General features: G+C 42.4%; 1 protein-coding gene and 1 pseudogene across 1 annotated transcript in view; both read right to left on the reverse strand.

The window, feature by feature from the left end:
* Slc24a3 (solute carrier family 24 member 3) overlaps window positions 1-19,082 on the reverse strand; it is a 459,193-nt gene that overhangs the window by 128,873 nt on the left and 311,238 nt on the right. The window lies entirely within an intron of this gene.
* LOC104869127 lies at window positions 12,686-13,602 on the reverse strand (annotated as a pseudogene).

Here is a 19,082-nt window from a genome sequence, read left to right on the forward strand (position 1 = left end):
TTCAAGTGGCTCTCCCACCTCAAGGAGCTTTCTGCATGGACTGATTCCAGTGGCTTCCGGGCAGCTTGCAAGGAATGGGATGAGAAGCACAAGCAGATAAGGGGGCTTGGGCACAGCAGCTCACATGGTTGTCATGGCAACAGTGTGCCATGAGGGCATGGCCAGGCTGGCCTGCTGGAGGGAGAGATGTATGGCACAGAGCCCAGCTGTTCCCACCGAGATGACCAGAGATCAGGTGACTAAAAGCTGACCCTCCAACATGGCCCCAGCTCAGACTAGCCAAAGCCAGGCCAAGTTCAACTATTCAGCTGGACTCAGAGACCTGTGTGCCAAGCTACTGTTTCCTGTGGCTGTGAGACCGTCTGCTACCCCACATCACTGTGGCAATATGTTGATTGTGGATAACATGAAAGTGCCACAGTGAAACTACAAAGAGGTAACACTTCCAAGGGAGCCAGCTCATAAAACTACCAGATGTGAAGGCAAGTAGATCTTCCTGGGCCCCAGGGACTAGCTCCCTCTCCTATCTGCTTCAAGTATGTATACCAGAGCCACCAAAACAAAGACCATTCTACTCCAAGGTGGGCATGGCTTAGGGTTTGAAGAGTTCTTTACCCATTAACTCAGCAATGTGTGGAGTGGACCTGAATCTAGAGGCACTGGTGAGGGCAAAGTTCTTGGCTACCATCCTTGGACAAAGGACAGTGACTTGAGGTCCACTTTGGCATACCCAAGATATGTGGCTCCCCTTAAATCAGGGTGTGAAGATCCCTGGACAGAGTAATGTGAGACACTATCTCCTGGACAGAGTAATGTGGCAGACACTATCCATGAGCCATCCACTTTTTTTTTTTTTTTTTAATCTTGCAGAGACAACTCTACTGTGCTAAGGAGCAACACCCTCAGCTTTTGTAGACCCCTTGGAACTAGCCCTGGCCATGTGGCAACTTTAGGCAACAAGAATAAAATAGAGATCCAACTAAAAGTCATTCTTTCTCCCTGCCTTCTTGTGATGTCTGGAATGGCAGCAGCCATTGTATGATCAGAAGACAACAAGCAAGAGGACACATATCCACATCTACGAGTGACTGAGACCCAAGGACACAGTTCTCCAGGTAAACTAATACTGAAACCTATCTCCCTCTGGACTTCTTATTACTTGAGGAAAAGAACTCCCTATTTTTTCAGTCTCCATTAGTTGAGGTTTCCACTTACAGTTCTCTGTCTTTCTAACCGAGGCAGCACACAGAAGATGAGGCTCTGTTGGGCAGAGGTAGTGAGAGAGGTCGGTCGGAGATGGCTTCCTAAAAGAGGTGGCTATTGAACTGAGATTCAGAAAGGTAAATACCGTCCCATCACACAATATGAAAGGTTGATTGGAACTAATAAAACTATAGAACTTTAGTTATAGTGAGTAAACTTAAAAACAGCTGAGGTAACAAGAAATCACTGTGTTCTGTGACTTAATGGAGGAGAACAGACTTGCCTGAAGGCCGATACTCATAAGTGCTCTTGAATTGTGCAGGCATGTGCGTGTTAGCAGCACCACTGGAGCCCCACTGTTTTATGTGGCATCTATAGTCAGCAGTTTTCACAGATAATCTCCTCTTACTACATCATTGGCCCTGCTGTCTCCAACTTCTGCTCCAAGGAAGGGAAGCGATTTCTGGACGGGCTGCAGGGCTCAGGGCTGGGAGCGGAGAGGCCTAAGTCTCCTAGGGGATGGGGCCTCAATCACACCATGTCTCTTTCACAGTTTCAGAAAACTGTATGATTAAGATTGGAGCTGGGCATGGTAGCATGCACCTATAACCCCAGCACTCAGGAGGCTGAGGCAGAAGGATCCTGAGTTTGAGGTCAGCTTGACTCTAGTGAGGCCAAGGCCAGCCTGAACTGCGTAGCATGACCCTGTCTCAAAAAACAAAGCGGGGGGGGGGTTGGAAGAGAAACTTTTTTTAAAGCATTGTTTAGAAAGCATTTTTTTTTAAAAAGACTTTTCTCCCATTACAGGCTCTGAGTATCGCAGCCCTGGGAGGTATCAGTGGAACTAAGCAGGGGCCCTTGTGGTTCTGCTTCCAGGCCTTCAATCACTGAAGAGAAACACAGGACCGGGGCTTCTGAACCAGAGGACAGAGAGGCTGCAGGGAAGTGGAACACAGCCGATGGCCACTGGTGTCCCTGTCCCACTGTGTTCTTCAGGCTTTATTAATTTCTGGCTTCTCCAACTCTCTGATGTCACATTTTTCTCCACAGGATGTGCAGGGACATCAACCCTGGGTGGGCTCTCTTAACCCAGAACTGCAGGGATCCGCAGGCCAGTGCCAGCTCCCTGGCTCTCTGAGTAGGGAGGCCACGGTGTCCTGCTGGATTCACTTCACACACTAGCCCAGGGTGCTGCCCACCATGCACACACTTTTTGCTGGCAGCTCCCCTCCCCCACTTACCTCCTAAACCCAGTGATGTTTCCTTCCACCTTCTGAGTAACATCACCTGCAAGTCTGTAGCTCACAGCCTGCTTCTATAAGAGCTCAAGCAAACATAAGGGATAAGTGAGCTGAGGAAGAGATGGGCCATTCTGAACAAGTGGCCTTCTCAAGTCGAGGGGACACTGTCCTGAGTTCCAGCCATGGTCACCAGAAGGCTGAATTATGAAGGTCTTTGGGGTCACTGCTAACTGAAAACGTTGGCCCCACAGAGGCTTGAGTTTAAAGGAAAGGAGTTCATGGGAGCACCTGCTCTGTGAACACAAATTCTATCCTTATTTTATTTAGTGGGATTTCACATTGCCCAGGTGTGGGCTGGGATGTGGCTCTGTGGTAGATGCTTGCTTGACACATTCAAGGATGAGGTTCAATCCCCAGCGCCCCCAAACAACAGACGAGATGCCCAGCTGCATCCATGGCTGTCCCGTCCAGAATTCTTGGAGCTACCGTGTTGGGAGTCGCTGTTCGGAGCCTTGGGAATGGGAGAGCTGCCATCGCTGGAAGACAGTTAGGTGGAAGAAGCTTCCAGATCCTCTCTGCATCCTCTTCCCCTCCACTCTCCTCTCTTGACTCCCAAAGCCTGCCGCCCGTTGTCCATTCCCTGCATTCCTGGCTTCTGCGACTGTGAGGTCATTCCCTTCTAACAGGCAGGTGACAGCTCCAGCTCTCTTGGTACCCCCTGGAGGGAGTCTGGGAACCACACATCTGCAGTGGCCCTGGGCACCTCCTGTGGGCCAGTGCCGCCTCCTCCATCTGCCCTGATGGCCTACAGGAGTAGGGACATTTGGCTTCACCCAGCCTCACAAGTGGGGAGGAAGGCACAGGATGTCTAGGAGCTAGGCTCAGGCCACTCTGCCGCCAGGGCAGAGGTGGGGTTTGAGCCCTGGTGAGCCACCTCCCCAGCCGGGCCCAGGGAAGCTCAGGAGGGGACTGTCACTGTCTGTTTGAGACTTTAGCTGCCCTGCTGTGGAGACCCTCATCCTGCAGACTGGCTCTCAGGGTGTTCCAGCAGCTCCCAGCGTCCCCACCCATTAGGAAGAACTGAGCAGCTTGATGATTTGGACGGGTTAAACTTACACTTTTGTTTCCAACAACTTTTTTACTAATTTATTTATTAATTGATTGATTGATATAATATTTGTACACATTTATTGGTATAGTGGTACTTTGGTTTTATTTCTTTTCTTTCTTTCCTTCACTTCATCCTTCCTTCCTTTTTTCCTTTCTTTTGTGCTGGGGATGGAACTGAGGGCCTCCCACATGCTAGGCAAATGCTCTACCACTGAGTTACAGCCCTACTCAGCCCCAACATGATGCATTTATACATTGGGTAAGGATCCCCTGAGGATAACTAGCATATTCATCACCTTAAACTTTTACATTCAAAGTCCTCTCTTCTAATTATTTTGAGATATACTATGCACCTCTGTTAGCTATAGTTGCTCCATTGTGCCATTATTACCAATAACTTGTAACTGGAGTTCAGTTCCTGTCCTCTGTAAACACAGGCAAGAAGCCACTGCATATGGGCAAGATCTAGGTCAGTGATCTCTATGGAAACCACAGATCTCTCACATCACACTATTGGAGTAGCAAGGATGTCACACTGTCATTCATACCACTGCTAAACTGCAAAAGTAGGTAGTTGTGAGGCCTGCTGCCAGATCTCTTATCTACTGTGTAAACAAAAGATCATATATGTCACTGTGCATAAAACATCTGTTCGGTCACTGGGAAATGCATCCAGATGGAGATCCCAGCACCACTTCCAGAAGTCCTTACTGTCACATCTGGGAGGGCCTAGAATCTGCATTCCTAACAGCACCAGGTGCTCTCATGAAAAGGATCCAAGGAACCTACTGGGAGGGCCTCTGTGTGTTCTCTGGCCCCACAGAACCCTAGTGTCCCATAGAACTCCTCCAGGGGACAGGTCTAGAAGAGAGGGGAAGGACTCACTCCCCACAGTGTCTAGGCAGAGAACAGAAACAATTCAAAAGTGTTCAACCAAAGATAACTTTTCTAACTCCAGAGAATAGAATAATGACGGGCTCATTTGCAGCATGGTTAGGGGAACCAAGGCAGGTTGTTGAGGCACCTAGAATTTCCCAGCAGTGGAGAGCTGTTACGCTCTTTAGGACAAAGGCACTAGGAGCAGGAGCAGAGTTGCCCTAGCAGCGAGTGGGGAGGGGGCTTCTCAGCAGGCCTGCAATCACAGGAGACAGGAAGCAGCTGCTTCCAGACCCTACAGGGTCAGCAGGGAGCAGGAAGAACCAACCTCCCTCTCTTCCTGCCTTCTTCCCTCCTGTCCTGCCTCCCATTGGATGAGCTGGGAAGCCAGATGCACAGACACCTGAGCCCTTTCCTTGGAAGCTGGTGTTCCCATGCAGAGTGGGACAGCAGAGAGGGAGAAGGCAAAGGAGACAGCAGGGAAGATCACCAGGACACCAGGGTCGGAAGAAGAGAGAAGGGAGGTGGAGGGAGCGGAGGCCTCAGGAACAGAAGAATGAGGAAAGGACACAAATCCATCTCGGGTCTAATTTGGCAATGCTTTCATGAAGACAGGAGTCCTTTGTCACTTCTTTGCCCCCAACACCCTCCCAGCTCACTGCAAGGGAAAGGAATAAACTCTCTGCTGCTGAGAGAGTCACACCTGAACTTCTGGAGCTTCCCACAGAGACTCTGCACCCACCCATTCCGAGTTGGGCTACAGGATCTCCATTTTACAGATGAGCAAACTGACGCTTGAGTCACCATCTATCTACTTCTGTGCCCTAGGAGCTCAAAGGCTTTGATTGTAACCATGTGACCCCACTCCTGGTAGACTCTGGGCTGGAAGATGGGGATTCTCTCCTGCCTAGCAGCTGTTCCATTCACCCATTTAAGAAAATATTGTTTAATGAGAAAGGGCATTGGCCTTCAGGTGACATGAGGCCATCCAAGAAGGGCACCTGCTTTCCAGAAGCCACTGTGGCTTAGAGGCCCAGAAATGGACCCTCAGGTGAGAAACCACATGCAGCAGAAGGCCAATGAAGTAGCAGAGAAGGCAGGACAAAGAGGGGAAGAAGCAAAGGAGCAGAGTGAGGCCAGGTGATGCCTCAACCTGGGCTGGACCCTCCACAGAAACTGGATGTCAACCCTGCTTGTGTGACTCCATCCAAGTCAGATAAGAACCTGCCTTGAAGGGAAAGGAGCTGGACTTTCCCACTACTGCACCAGCTGGTCACTGGCTATGGGTCACCTTGCAGAATGCAAATTCCCAGCACTGTTCATTCTCAGTGCATGTTGGAGAAATAACTTCAGCAGCTCAGTAGAATTCTTTGAAGGTCATAAGTGTGATCCATTGGCAGCAAAGAACACCAGAGTGGGCTGGATAGGCATGCAAACCAGCAATGATGATTCATAGGGTCTGATGGAGCACCAGCATATCTGCTGGACAGGCAACCAGAGTGGGAACTGTTCACACTGGCAGAGTCAGTGATGGATGAGCGTGGTGACTGGAGGCACCAATACATCACATCCAGGAAGATGAAGAGGAATTAAACAGAGTCAGGGAAGAATGGGGAAGGGAGAAGCATGAATAAAAGCACAGTGTAATGGATGAACATGGTTTGTGCTGCAAACTACAAATACTCACTGTTGCTGGACCACATATTGTGATTGAGGAAGTAGATATAGAGAGGCTAGCGGGGCAGGCCATATGCAGTTCAGGGAGAGTTTTGTATGCCGTGCAGAGCTATTGGGAAGTACAAGTTGAGGTTGTTTTTTGGTTTTGTTTTTGGTAGTGGGGATCGAACTCTGGACCTTGCACTTGTGAGGCAGGCGGCGGCACCACTGAGCTAAATATCTGGCCCTAGGCTGTTTTGAACAGAAGTCTCTGTTGGTTGCACTGGATGAAGCTTAGTATAATGGTGATGTTGATGGTGGTGGTGGTGATGGTGACGGTGATGATGATAACAGTGGTGACAGTAAGAGCAATAGATTCATATGATGTTGATGGTGATGATGATAGTGATTGTGATATGATGAAGATGATGATAACAAAGATAACCATGGTGGTGATGCTGCTGGTATTTGTTGAATAGTGATCTTGGTTTATACCTCCTGAAACTTAATCCTTTCAACTATATCATGAGCTAGGCACTACTCTTATCTTTAGTTTTCTGTCATGGAAACTTAGGCAGAGATAATGCAGGCCTGAAGGGACAGAGCCGGTACATGCACTTCAGCTCTGCCAGTGTCTCCATCCAATCCAGAGCTCAAGGCTCTAACCCTAATTTCCTTTTATGAGGTGTGGCTCATGATGGACCCGGCTTTGGACGTCTTGTGACCTCACCTGCTTCCTTGGGTTCCCTTTTCCCTTTCTTCCTCTCTCACTTCATGGTGTCTCTTCCTCTCTTCCCCTCATTGTAAAACCAGGTGGCGTAGTACAGGAGTTCTGCAAATTCTGCATAACAACTGGAGACACCTTGTTTACCAGCACTGAAGGCTTCTGCTTCACTTCAGGTTCCTTGGATAAAATGAGGACAATGACTTCTACTGCGAGGAAGCGTTGTATGTATCTATCGGAGGAGCTAACTTTCCTGGAGGACTTTCATGTTTCAAAAACTCAGCCTGCAAAAGCGCAGACCTGTTCAAGCCTGTGGAGGGGCCCGTCTCCTACTCTTCTGTAGGAGCTGAGGCCTTTCCAGAGAAGGCCACCACAGGCTTGGGATGTTTGTGGCACAATGAGTGAGAAGGCTACTGTGCAACACAGACCCTTTGAAAGACACCAGGCTAGTGAAAGGCATTAAATGTTTGCATCTTTACCTTCCTATCATTTTCTCGTTATTCAGTCTGCAAACAGTCTTGGGAGCTGATGGGCACCACAGCTGCCAGGTAACATCAAACAGCACAAGTGAAGCCAGGCATGGCCAGCGGCCAAGAGCAGGACCGGCCTGAGATATGTGCACAAAGCAGGCTCACAATCAGGAGCCTATTCAAACCCACATTCTCTAAATATTTATTCAACACTTATTCTGTGGAGGAGGGAGGATGAAACAAATCTATTAACAAAAAAGCGTATACAGAAATAAAAGGTTCTTAGCAATTAATTTCTATGCAAACAAACATAGTATTCTGAAAAACATTCTGCAAATTTATTCCATTTTTCTCTTACTCTCTTTCAAGTTTCTTTTGTACACTTCTGAAGTAGACAGCTTTCAGCTAATGAATTTATAGTTTTAATATTTCGACAGTAAAACATTTTTACTTAACATTGGAAATTAGTGTTCAATTTTCAAATTTCAGCTGGACAGAACATATATTAAAATGCATGTAATAGAAATTGATGGTTGTACCAAACAGCGGGAATATTTTTGTTCAGTTTTCTTTTATTTGTTTTAGTTTTGAGATAGGATTTCGCTATGTAGCCCAGGTTGGCCTTGAACTCATGATCCTCCTGCCTCAGCCTCCTGAATGCTGGGATTACAGGTGTGTGTGACCACACCCAGCTCAGGATAATGCTTGATGCTTCTCATTTCTACTTCAGGTGTTTTTTGCTCCAGGTAGAGAGGATCCCCTCTGTTCAGTCATGTAAGGACTTGTGTCACGTAGAAACCCAGGCTAAGTGGCATCACTGTTCTGGCTTGTTATAGTGTTGGTTGGGTGGCCCAGAAGATTGGAGCCCCGACTCTAGCATGGGCACCAGTTGGAAGCCATAGCAACTTCCTCAGGTTGGGACAATATCCTTAACTGTCTGTCTCTACTGCACACTACAGACAGGACCAAACTAGTCCCCAACATGTGCTCCTGGAGTAGTGGGGGATTCGTGTTAGTGGTAACAGGATACACAGATCCTCCTGGTGATGAGAGTCAGGGGCAAACCAGCTGGATGGCTATGAGCAGGGGTCCAGTCTGGGGCTCCCTGGATAAATAAAAAAGTCAACAGTCTTCTATGAGGTTTCATCCTTGACTTTCATTTTCTCCCTTAGGATCTGGTACAGCTAACCAAGCCAGACCAAAGCTTCCTATTATAGCGCTTCTGACTTCACACTTCAATGACAACCCACTGAAATAACTACCAGATGATTACTATGGACTTTAAACTAAGAGATTCAACACACTTGTCAGAAAATTAGGTTGGCTTGGCTCATGGGCTCCTTCTCCTCTGGCTGATGTAGACTGGCTGGAAACTCAGGGGTAACCCAGGGAAATGGCAGCGCCTCAGTGGAAATGACTCTTGGTCTCCCTGTGTCCCCTTTGTAACCTGATCACCTGGTGTGCCCCCTTAAAAAGCATTCAGAGTTCAAGAGAAAGGTGCTCTCAAACTGTGCTATGAAAAAATCCTCTCTGCTGTTAGAGGAACAATGTGAGATGCTCTCCTTGTTAATGGGGAAAGAGCACACTTGCTGCAGTTTGTAGATGTTGACACCAACACTAGGAGCTGGGACTGGAAGGTGTGAAATGTAATCATGCTTTGAGGTCCCTCCCCCAGGGCTCAGAGAAAGCAAGGAATGGAGCTGTAAATAAGACACTGAGCAGCCACCTAAAGGCACACTGGGGCAGAACACACTAAGACCTAAGAGAAGAGCATCCCTTGAGAATGTAAGAGGCCGGAGAACAGTAGCATCTTTGAGTTTGTGAAATTCTCCCTTGCATCTTATGAAATAGGACTGAGAAAAATTTGCTATCTGATTGTGCAGTTCTTCCCCACTGTGACTATGGCAGCAGAGGCAATGAGGTAGCCTGATTATGAAGCAGGAAGCAGATAATCGGGGTTTATAACTCAGCTTGGGGAGGCAGGTGAGCAGTAAAACCTCAGTAAGGCATAAGTTATTTTTTTCTGTAATATGGAAAAATAATAATATTTACTTCATATTTTTGTTATTGTTTGTTTGTTTGGTATCGGGGATGGGACTCAGGACCTTGCACTTGCGAGGCAGGCAGTGGAAACACTGAGCTAAATTCCCAGCCCTCATACAGTTGTTTTGAAACTAATTCACGTAAAATTCTTACCACATCTCTAGAATGCTATATTTGATAAGTGCTGATAGCATTATTGTTGTTGGGGAGGTGTCATTATTATTTTAACCAATTTGTTAGAAAAGTGGAACCAACTGAATAGAAAGGGACTTAGGGAAGTACTCATACTCTTTTCTTTACCAAATCACAAGAAAAGGTCAGCAGGCTTATTTTTCTCTTTGACTATTTGCAGAGGTCACTTCCATAGAAGCAGATACATGGGAATGGTTTGCCAGCCAAAGGGCTTGGCTTCCTTTTCTCCCCTTGTCTTATTCAAGTTTTTGCCCATCCAAAGAAATCCAACTCAAGCTTCACATGCCAACAAACACATGACTTTAGATTCCCCAGCAGTCAACGGGATGGCCAACACAATTGTAAATCCAACCCACCCCTGGATCTGATGTTAACTGCAACTTAAAAGCAGATGGTGTCTAAATCTGGGCCCATCTTTTCTACATCTGTGGGACATTTCCTTAGTGGAGAAGACAGAGCCATGGCCAATTGGCTTTTGCTGCAAGAAAGATTCGAAATCTGCACTTAAGAAATTGTCTTATTATTTGTCATGATAAGACTTCCTCTGATCTACAGAACCACAAACACACTACATCAGATAGACAGGCAAAAAAAAGTCAACGGAAATACCTCAGGGGGGCAGACTGCTGCTAGAATGCAAGATGCTCCCACTGTGATTAAGAAGACATCTGAATATGACTCATCTGCTGATTTGCAAGACACCTCCCATCCTCACGTGCCACAATACATGTAATTCCAACCATCAAATAAGTGGCCTGAATACTCATTACATTAGTATCTTTTTAAAGAATGGACAAAGGACTAATTCCCCCTTTACTTAAGAAAACATAGTCCACTAACTGAACAGAGTACTGAACACCATGGTTCCTGTAGGAAATGTCAGTGTGTCACTAGGGTATGATGAGATGGAGACTAAATCTGCTGATATCATGCAATAAAGGACACACAGCTTATCAGACAATGAAGGGGCCTCTTCTCTGTTACATTTTCTCAATAAGTTTGCATCAGGAAGGAACCCATGCAACTGACAGTGATCTAACGAGAGATACTACTGATTACGGTGATCTAGGGCTTTAAAAAATGTGTGGTAAGTGGAGCAGATGTACACCTCAGCCCAAATCTGACAAAGAACGACTGAAGACAGTCTCCCACCTCCCCTGTGGCTCCCTGCTTTTGGCTTATGGGCCCACCACATACAGGAATGTTCCTCAGCCTACATGCAGGGCAGCCTGAATGTGCCCAGGGCTTAACAACCCAGGGACAATTGTCCACAAAATAGCAGAAGTAGCAGTCAGTGAAGCAATAACCTGTCTTTTTTAGAACAATTCCAAGTTGTGCTCTGCACTGTTTCTCCAAGAATCTATAGTAGGACTGAGTCCAGTTGTTCATATTGTTAAACAGCTCTCTAATTCCCTCTTTTTTGGGCTTTTTTTTTTCCATTTACTGTCCAATTTTTTTACTCTCTCACTTCTGATTCCTGGGAATAGCCTCAAATAAGCTACCTACATTTGGTGGTGTTGGGGAGCAGGCTTGCATAAAATCATGCAGCCAATTATTAAATTGTTAGTTTTACAATTCAGTTGATGAAAATTTGATAGCTTAAAATTGGTCATGTTTTGAGCATTTACAGCCTAGAATTTTACAAATTTTACCAATCAGAGCTTTTGTTTGTACATTTTGTTTGCTTTTTCAGGAGAACCAGTTGTTAAGTATTTCCAAGCACATGTACCATTGTTTTCATCCAAGTCCTTTGCCTTTGGGAACACCCAAAGGAAGACCGTGAGTAACAAGTGCCCTCATGGAGCCAACACATGAACATTTACATCAAAAGAATAAAAATGTACAGTGGCCATTGCAAACAAGCCTCTATGGGCCAAAGGGTTAATGATTCTCAGTACACTTACTGGATGGAAGATAATTTGTTATTTGATTTAGAATTAAGTGGGTAGGAGGTGAAATTAAAAGAAAACAATGCTAGGAGTTTTTGACACTTGAAAGTCATTTCAGAAAAAACATAGAAGAAAATATTTGTGACCTTGGGTTTCCAAAAGATTTATCAGGTAGAACACACAAAAGGAAAAGCCAGGGAAGAAAAAAGATCGATAAAATGAACCAAATTAAACAAAACCAAACCATAAAAAAACTTTGTTCTTCAAAAAATGAAAAAGCAGGCCATGTATTGGGAGAAAATAGTTGAAAAATATATCTTATACATTGATTGGATTCAATATAAATAAAGAATATTTATAGTACAAAACAACAACAAAATAAACCTTAATTGGTTTATTAAATGGAGAAATATTTGAACAATAACTTCTTTAAGAAGATAAATGAGAAAGCAGCTCATGAAGATATATTAAGCATAATTAGTCATTAAGGAAATGCAAATAAAAACCACAATGAGATACCTCTACAAACATACTAGAATAACTAAAATTAAAAAGACTAACAATAATAAGTGTTGGTGAAAAATTGGGAAAACTGGAACTCTCAAAAGTTGTTAATTAGAATGTGTAGCCACATTAGTAAACAGTTTGGTGCAATAAGGTGTGATCAAATTATACGTGAATGTTTGAATTTAAAAAATTGCAGTAAAAGATAATTTGCCATTAGTCTCCCTCAAAATATCCCCCTCATTTCAAACACTTATCCCATCATTCTTGCCACTTTCTAAACCGATTCTGGAAGTCTTCCTTTGTGAGTGTCATTAGTTATGCTATTGTTGCTGTCTCGATTTCCTGAATTGATTAAAAAAATTATCTTTCATGGTGATTTTTTAATTTTAAATTTCTTTAATTGCTCTTCACCTCTTTGGCCAGCATTTGGAAGATCATTATTTAGTTCTACAACTACCCCATTTTCTACTTTTTCACCATTTTGCTTGCAAGCTACCTAAACATTTCCTCTGAGGTATTTCCATCGACATTTCTTTGCCAAAATGGATCATATCCTGTAATTACAATGTTGTAAAGTATGAATACCTAAATTATTTTTAAAAGGTATTATTTTCCCCTTCGTTTTCAAATTATTTGTAACAGTTTCAAAAGATATGGTGACAGCTGCCTGAAGCATGTCTTCTCTCATAGCATAACTTAAATCCATAATGGTAAACCTTTTAGAGATTTCAGTTATACAAAAAACCCGCTACAGCAACATGTGCCATAGGTTTGCTACCACTGGCCTAGATTATTTCCAACTACTGATCTTGTGGTTGGCCTTTCATATGAAACCTGTCCTGGTGGGTCTGCCTGCTGCTGGTGGTGTTTCTCCACATAGGATTCTCTTCTCTTCTCATTTCCAAGTAGGCTTCTCAGCTCTTTCTTATGTAAGATTTGTATCTGGTGTCTGTGGATCATTTTGAGATATATTTCTGAAACTACCTTGAACAGAGGCGAATAGTCCTGCAGAGATCTGCTTCTTTATCTCCATGTCAATTTCCTGACAACTTAGTGCCAGAGACCTCTGCAAATCCTCCTCATCTTGACATTCCAGACTCATTTCCTTCTTTCAGTTGTGCTAATTCTTTTCCAATAAGTTTTGGTTGATGCATCTGTTGGTCCTTGATCATCTGCAGAAGTTGGTCAGCTTTACAATCTGGCAGATAGATCACTCTTAACAACAAATATATAGAATTACCTTCCTGCTTTAATCAGGTCAAGAAAAATACAAGGAAGGTAGCTGGTATTAATTCTAGACCTGCAAATAGAGAATTTAAACTAAACCTCTGTTTTTCTAATTTTCTAAATGTGATTGCATAGAAATGATTATTTATAGGCTCAGTTCTGAGCCTCTGATATTCTGCACTGTTAAACAGAATTAGTTCCAAACCCCAAACTTTCAAGGCACTTCTTACAACTTGACTAGAGGAAAAGTCACTGTCACTCATATGTTCAGAAGGCTGCTCTAAAAATGTGTGATAGACTTTACTTATAATTCCTCCTGCTATTCCCATCCTTTCTTCCTCGCCTAGCTATTCTGAAATTGAGGATAATACCACAAAAGTAAAATATTCTACTTGCAATAAATTATTCAAGAAATGCTGAGGACAAAGTGAACCTCCTTGTATGTAGTGAAAGATGGACTCCATGTTTATTTCAGGCTGATGTTGACTTTAAGAAAGAACCAGAAGTCTCATCCAATTTTTCCAATACAATTTATTAGAGGCTATCTTTCCTCCAGTGAGGATGGTTGGTTCCTTTGCCAAAGATGAGGTAGCTGAGTATGTCTGGAGATGTTTCTGCATCTTCTAATCTATTCCACTGATCCTCGGTTCTGTTTCTTTGCCAGTACCATGATGTTTTTAGCAGTTGCTTTGTAGTATAGCTCCAAGTTGGGGATTGTGACACCCCCTGTCATGTCTCTGTTGCATAGAATGGCTTTTGTTGTTCTAGGTCTCTTCTGGTTCCAAATGAATTTTTGGATTGTTTTCTCTAGTTCTGTGAAATATACTCTGGGGATTTCAATTGGGATTGCATTAAATCTATATAACAGTTTTGGAAGTATGACTATTTTCACTATATTCTTCCTACCCAGGAGCAAGGGATGTCTTTCCATTTTCTTATATCCTCTTCAATCTCCTTTTTCAGAGTGCTGTGATTCTCAATTTAGAGGTCTTTTGTTTCCTTTGTTAGATTGATTCCTATACATTTTTTATGCTATTGTGAAAGGAATTGTTTCCTGATTGCTCAATGAATCTGTTATTTGTGTACAAGAAGGTTATTGATTTTTGAATGCTAACCTTGTCTCCAACTACTCTACTGAACCTGTCAATTAAGTCCAGAAGTCTTTTAGTGGAGTTTTTTTGGTCTTCTATGTAGAATATCATAGCTTCAACAAATAATGACAGTTTAACTTCTTCCTTTCTATCTTTATTGCCTTTATTTCTTTCTCTTTTCTAATTGCTGTGGCTAATGTTTCCAAAACTATATTGAACAGGGATGGTGATAGTGGATGTCCTTGTCTTGTTCCTGATTTTAGCGGAAAGTGTTTCAGTTTCTGACCATTTAGTATGATGTTGGCCATTGGTTTTTCATAGATAGCTTTTATCAGATTAAGTAAAGACCACCTATTCCAATTTTTGGTAGAGTTTTTAACATGAATGGGTGTTGAATTTTGTCAAAGACTTTTTCTGAATCTATCAAGATGATCATATAGTTTTTGTACTTGGCTTTGTTAATATAGTGTATTACATTTATTGATTTAGGTATGTTGAACCATCCTTGCATCCTTGGGATAAATCTAACTTGGTCAGGGTGTATGATCTTCTTGATGACAATCTATATTCTGTTTACCAGTATCTTATTGAAGTTTTTTCATCTATGTTCATTATGGAGATTGGCCTGTAGTTCTCTATTTTGGTTGGGTCTTTCCCTGGTTTTCAAAGTAACACTTGCTTCCAGGAATGAATTTGGGAGTATTGTTCCCCTTTCAATTTCATTGAAGAGTTTAAATGATAGTGGCAATGGTTCTTATTTAGATGTCTTGTAGAATTCAGCAGTGAAGCCATCAGGACCTGGGATTTTCTTTGTTGGCAAATTTTTAATTGCATTTTCATTTTCACTGATTGTAATTGGAGTATTTAGAATTTTTATATCTTTGTTCAACTTTGGTAATTCATATGTATCTGGGAATCTGTCCATTTCTTCTGTGTTTTCCATTTTATTAGAGTACAGGTTATCGAAGTACGTATTAATGATCCTCTGGATTTCTGCTGGATCTGTTGTGACTTTACCTTTTTCATTCCTAATTGCATGGATTTGAGCCTTTTTTTCCTTTTTTTTTTTTGATAAGGTTGGCTAAGGGTCTATCAATTTTATTTATTCTTTTGAAAAACCAAATCTTCGATTCATTGATTTTTTGGTATCATTCTCTTAGTCTCCACTGCATTGATTTCTGATGTGATCTTTTTAATTTCCTCCTTTGCATGAGCTTTGGGTTTGTTTTGCTCTTCTTTTTCTAGGAGCTTAAGGTTCAGCATTAGGTTGTTTATTTGAGCTTGCTCTGTTTTCCAAGTATGGGCATTCATGGCTATGAATTTCCCTTATAGAACTACTTTCATTGTGTTCCATAGATTCCTATATTTTGTACTGGAGTTATCATTTAATTGTAAAAACTGTCTAATTTCTTCTTTAATTTCCTCTGTGACCCACTGGTTGTTCAGAAGAGTTATTCAATTTTCACATGTTTATGGAGTTCTTCTGATTTCTTATTGTATTGATCTCCAGATTGATTGTGCTACTGTCTGATAATATACAGGAGATAACTTCAATTCCTTTGCATTTACTTAAACATGTTCTGTTAGCTAGCATTTGATCTAGTTTGGAGAATGACCCACGCACAGCTGAAAAGAATGTATATTCTGATTTTGTGGGTTAGAACACTCTGTAGACATCTATTAAGTCCATTTGTTCAATAACCTAATGGTTTTTAATTCAAATACTCACTGTAGTTTAAAAAAATAATATTTACAACCCATCTTAGGTATTTACCCAAGGAAAATAAAACCTTTGTAGCCACTACTGTGATTGTTCATAGCAAGTTTAACCACAAACCAGATGTTGATCATCAATGCATGGACAAGCAAACTTCACTATGCCCATACAGTGGACTCCTACTCTTGGTAAATATGAATAAACTCCCTTTTTTCAGGTGCATTCACACAACTACATGTATGGATCTCAAAAGCATTAATGCTGTGTGAAGTTCAATATCATCAGTAATAAAACATATCAACATTACACACTCTGGATATGATATATTGAAAGTTTCCCATCACTGTAATTTGTAAACAAACTTCAAAGCATGAGAAAATAGGAGACAAATGCAACATGCTCTAGACCAGTGATAGTGAACCAATGGTACATGTGCTGAAGTGGGCTGTTTGTTAACAATGAAATCTCTAAAAGGTTCACCAACACTGGCCTAGAGTCTTCTAAATCAACAAGGTCAAAAACTATATAAAGACCACAGATCCATCACAGATTAGAGTCAACTAAAGAGACATAACAATTAATGCAATGTGGGATCCTGCACTGGAGCAGAAAAGGAGATTAGTGGGAAAAATAAAGTTTGGTAAGGTCTATAGACTCACTCATCACATTGAGTCAAAGTCACTTCCTGTTCTGATCATTGCACTAAGGTTGTACAAGTTGTTAATATTAGGTGAAATTAGGAGAAGGGTACATGGGAATTCTCTATACTGTTCTGCAGCTTGTCCATAAATCTAAAATTATCTTAATGTTTCTAAAATAGTGAATTTTTGGTCTGAAATTTTACCTCAGTAAAGCTGGTTTAGAAAATGAGCACATGTGTAAGTTTCAAACTGACCTGGTGAGCCTGATGTTTCTTCTGGGAATGAGGGAGAGGTAAACCTGGGAATCCACATCCTTACTTCTCTCCTCCATCATATACCCTGGGTCATGCTTCTGTTATGTCCCGTTAGGGACAGAATCTGTTAAGCATACACATCATGAACACATACATACTCATTCTGCTTCTGACTTCACTGAAGAGAGGAAAGATTACTGCTCATAAGTACTTTTAAACTTCTATAGGATTATATTTCAAACATTTCATTCAGGTCTGGCTTTCTGAGGCTCATCATTAATAAAATGGAAATAGGCATGTGGCTGTAGAGATGGCTGCTGAGCTGGGAGTGTCAATGACAACAAATGGACACAGGAGTGAGCTGGCAACTCTAGTCACTAGTACTCTAGGGGGAAAGCCCTGGATTTATAGTGTTTGCCAATTTTCTTTATGAACATACTACCGCTATGGCTAATGGTAGGCTACCATCATTAGGACCAAGTTGGATAGGGAAGTACATACTGAGTTCTTGTGAGTTAGGCCAAACCATTGCCAGCACCCCATCAGACAGAGTTATCTTGGTTTGGGGACTGATAATTGGGAGAGGCTCCCAGAAATATTTGTTAGTAGAAAAGGCCTCAAAAGCCTTGAAGAGTCCAGATAGTACCACCATAGAAGAGCAAAGATGACTAGTCTAACTTCACAAAACAGTGAACTGCAGACTTCTGTATCATCTGGCAGCCTTAGCCCTATATAGAAGGACCTCAAGTGCCCTGGAAGGCCTGGGGCATTGCACTGGCAGCATGTGGCCCAGGCCCACTGGGCATTTTGACTGTAAGAAGACACAACATTTTAGGTCACCGAGAATGATGACTTTTTTTAAAAAGAGAATTTGAAAAGTATGGTCTAATGATTGACTGTCTATTGTTATCTTCTAATTAGACTTCTTTCTCTACAACTTTGGGTTTTGAGTCCAGAAATGATGCAGTGCACCCTTATCTGTGCAGCAAGAAAAAAAAATAGAGAATTTGAAAAGTATGGTCTAATGATTGACTGTCTATTGTTATCTTCTAATTAGACTTCTTTCTCTACAACTTTGGGTTTTGAGTCCAGAAATGATGCAGTGCACCCTTATCTGTGCAGCAAGAGAAAAAAAAATCCTACTCAGCGGAGGAATTACAGGAAATGAATCATGAGAATTTCTGCCAAAGGCAGGTATCATAAACCTGTTGTAGAAGTGACTTAAATCTGAATTGTTTGCACTGCTAAGCTGAAACTGCTTTTTGTTCCTTCCCTTTATTTTCTTTTTAAACATACTGGCCACTACAGCAACATTTTTATGCTCCAGCTAAAAATAATGCCTCCTTCTCAATTCAACATCATTATTTAGGGTTTGCCAGAAGGAAGCCCACACTTATTAAGTGACTTAACCCGATGGTGAAAAATTTCAGCTGACTCTGAAATCTCCACTAGTTTGGATGATTGGGTAGGGGAAAGGACAATTTAATAACACAGCCTGATCATTAACATCATGAACAATTTTCCCACTACAATACTTTGTTGAAAAGAAGGAGTTTTATTTTGTATTTTACACATGCTTAAAGTACACTGGGAAGAATACAAGCAGTAGGCAACTTTTATTTTTCTTTTCTAGTGCTGGGGTCAAACCCAGATCTTTGTGCACATGGAGGAAGTCCTCTAACATGAAGCTACATCCCTACCCCAACAAGCAAAATTGGATGTCCATGGTGCTATGGTCTGTATGTCTGTGTTCCTCCCAAATCAGCATTACCAATGTGATGATGTCTGGAAATGAGGCCTTTGGAAGTGATTAGGTCATAAGGAAGGATTTCTCAAGAATGGGATTAGTGAGGAAAAGAGCAGGAAGCAGGAAACAATGGTGATTTGAATATTGTGGCTGTAAAAGAGTTCAGGCATTTGGGGTGTTATGATAGAAGGAATCCGAGTCTAGGATCACTATAGCAGGGATGAGGAGAGGCTGGTGCACGGTTCTTAATCCCAACACAGACTCTGAGCTCTCAACCCCCTTAGCTCTGCTTGGAGGCATCCAGATTAAATGGAACTGTGAAGACATTGGTCTGGAACATATCCAAGGGCATGGCTTGGTGAACTGTGGGGCTTTGGGTGGGTATACCTCTAAGGGCATGGTTTGGGCATGGCCCAGACCTGTCCATGGACTGTGTGAGTGAGAGATTTGGTGAACATCTCAGGTTTTTCCAGCATCCTCATTCTCAGGTACAG

This window comes from Fukomys damarensis, unplaced genomic scaffold (genome assembly GCF_012274545.1).
Source record: "Fukomys damarensis isolate Sample0158 unplaced genomic scaffold, DMR_v1.0_HiC HiC_scaffold_7, whole genome shotgun sequence".
Classification (NCBI taxonomy): Eukaryota; Metazoa; Chordata; class Mammalia; order Rodentia; family Bathyergidae; genus Fukomys; species Fukomys damarensis.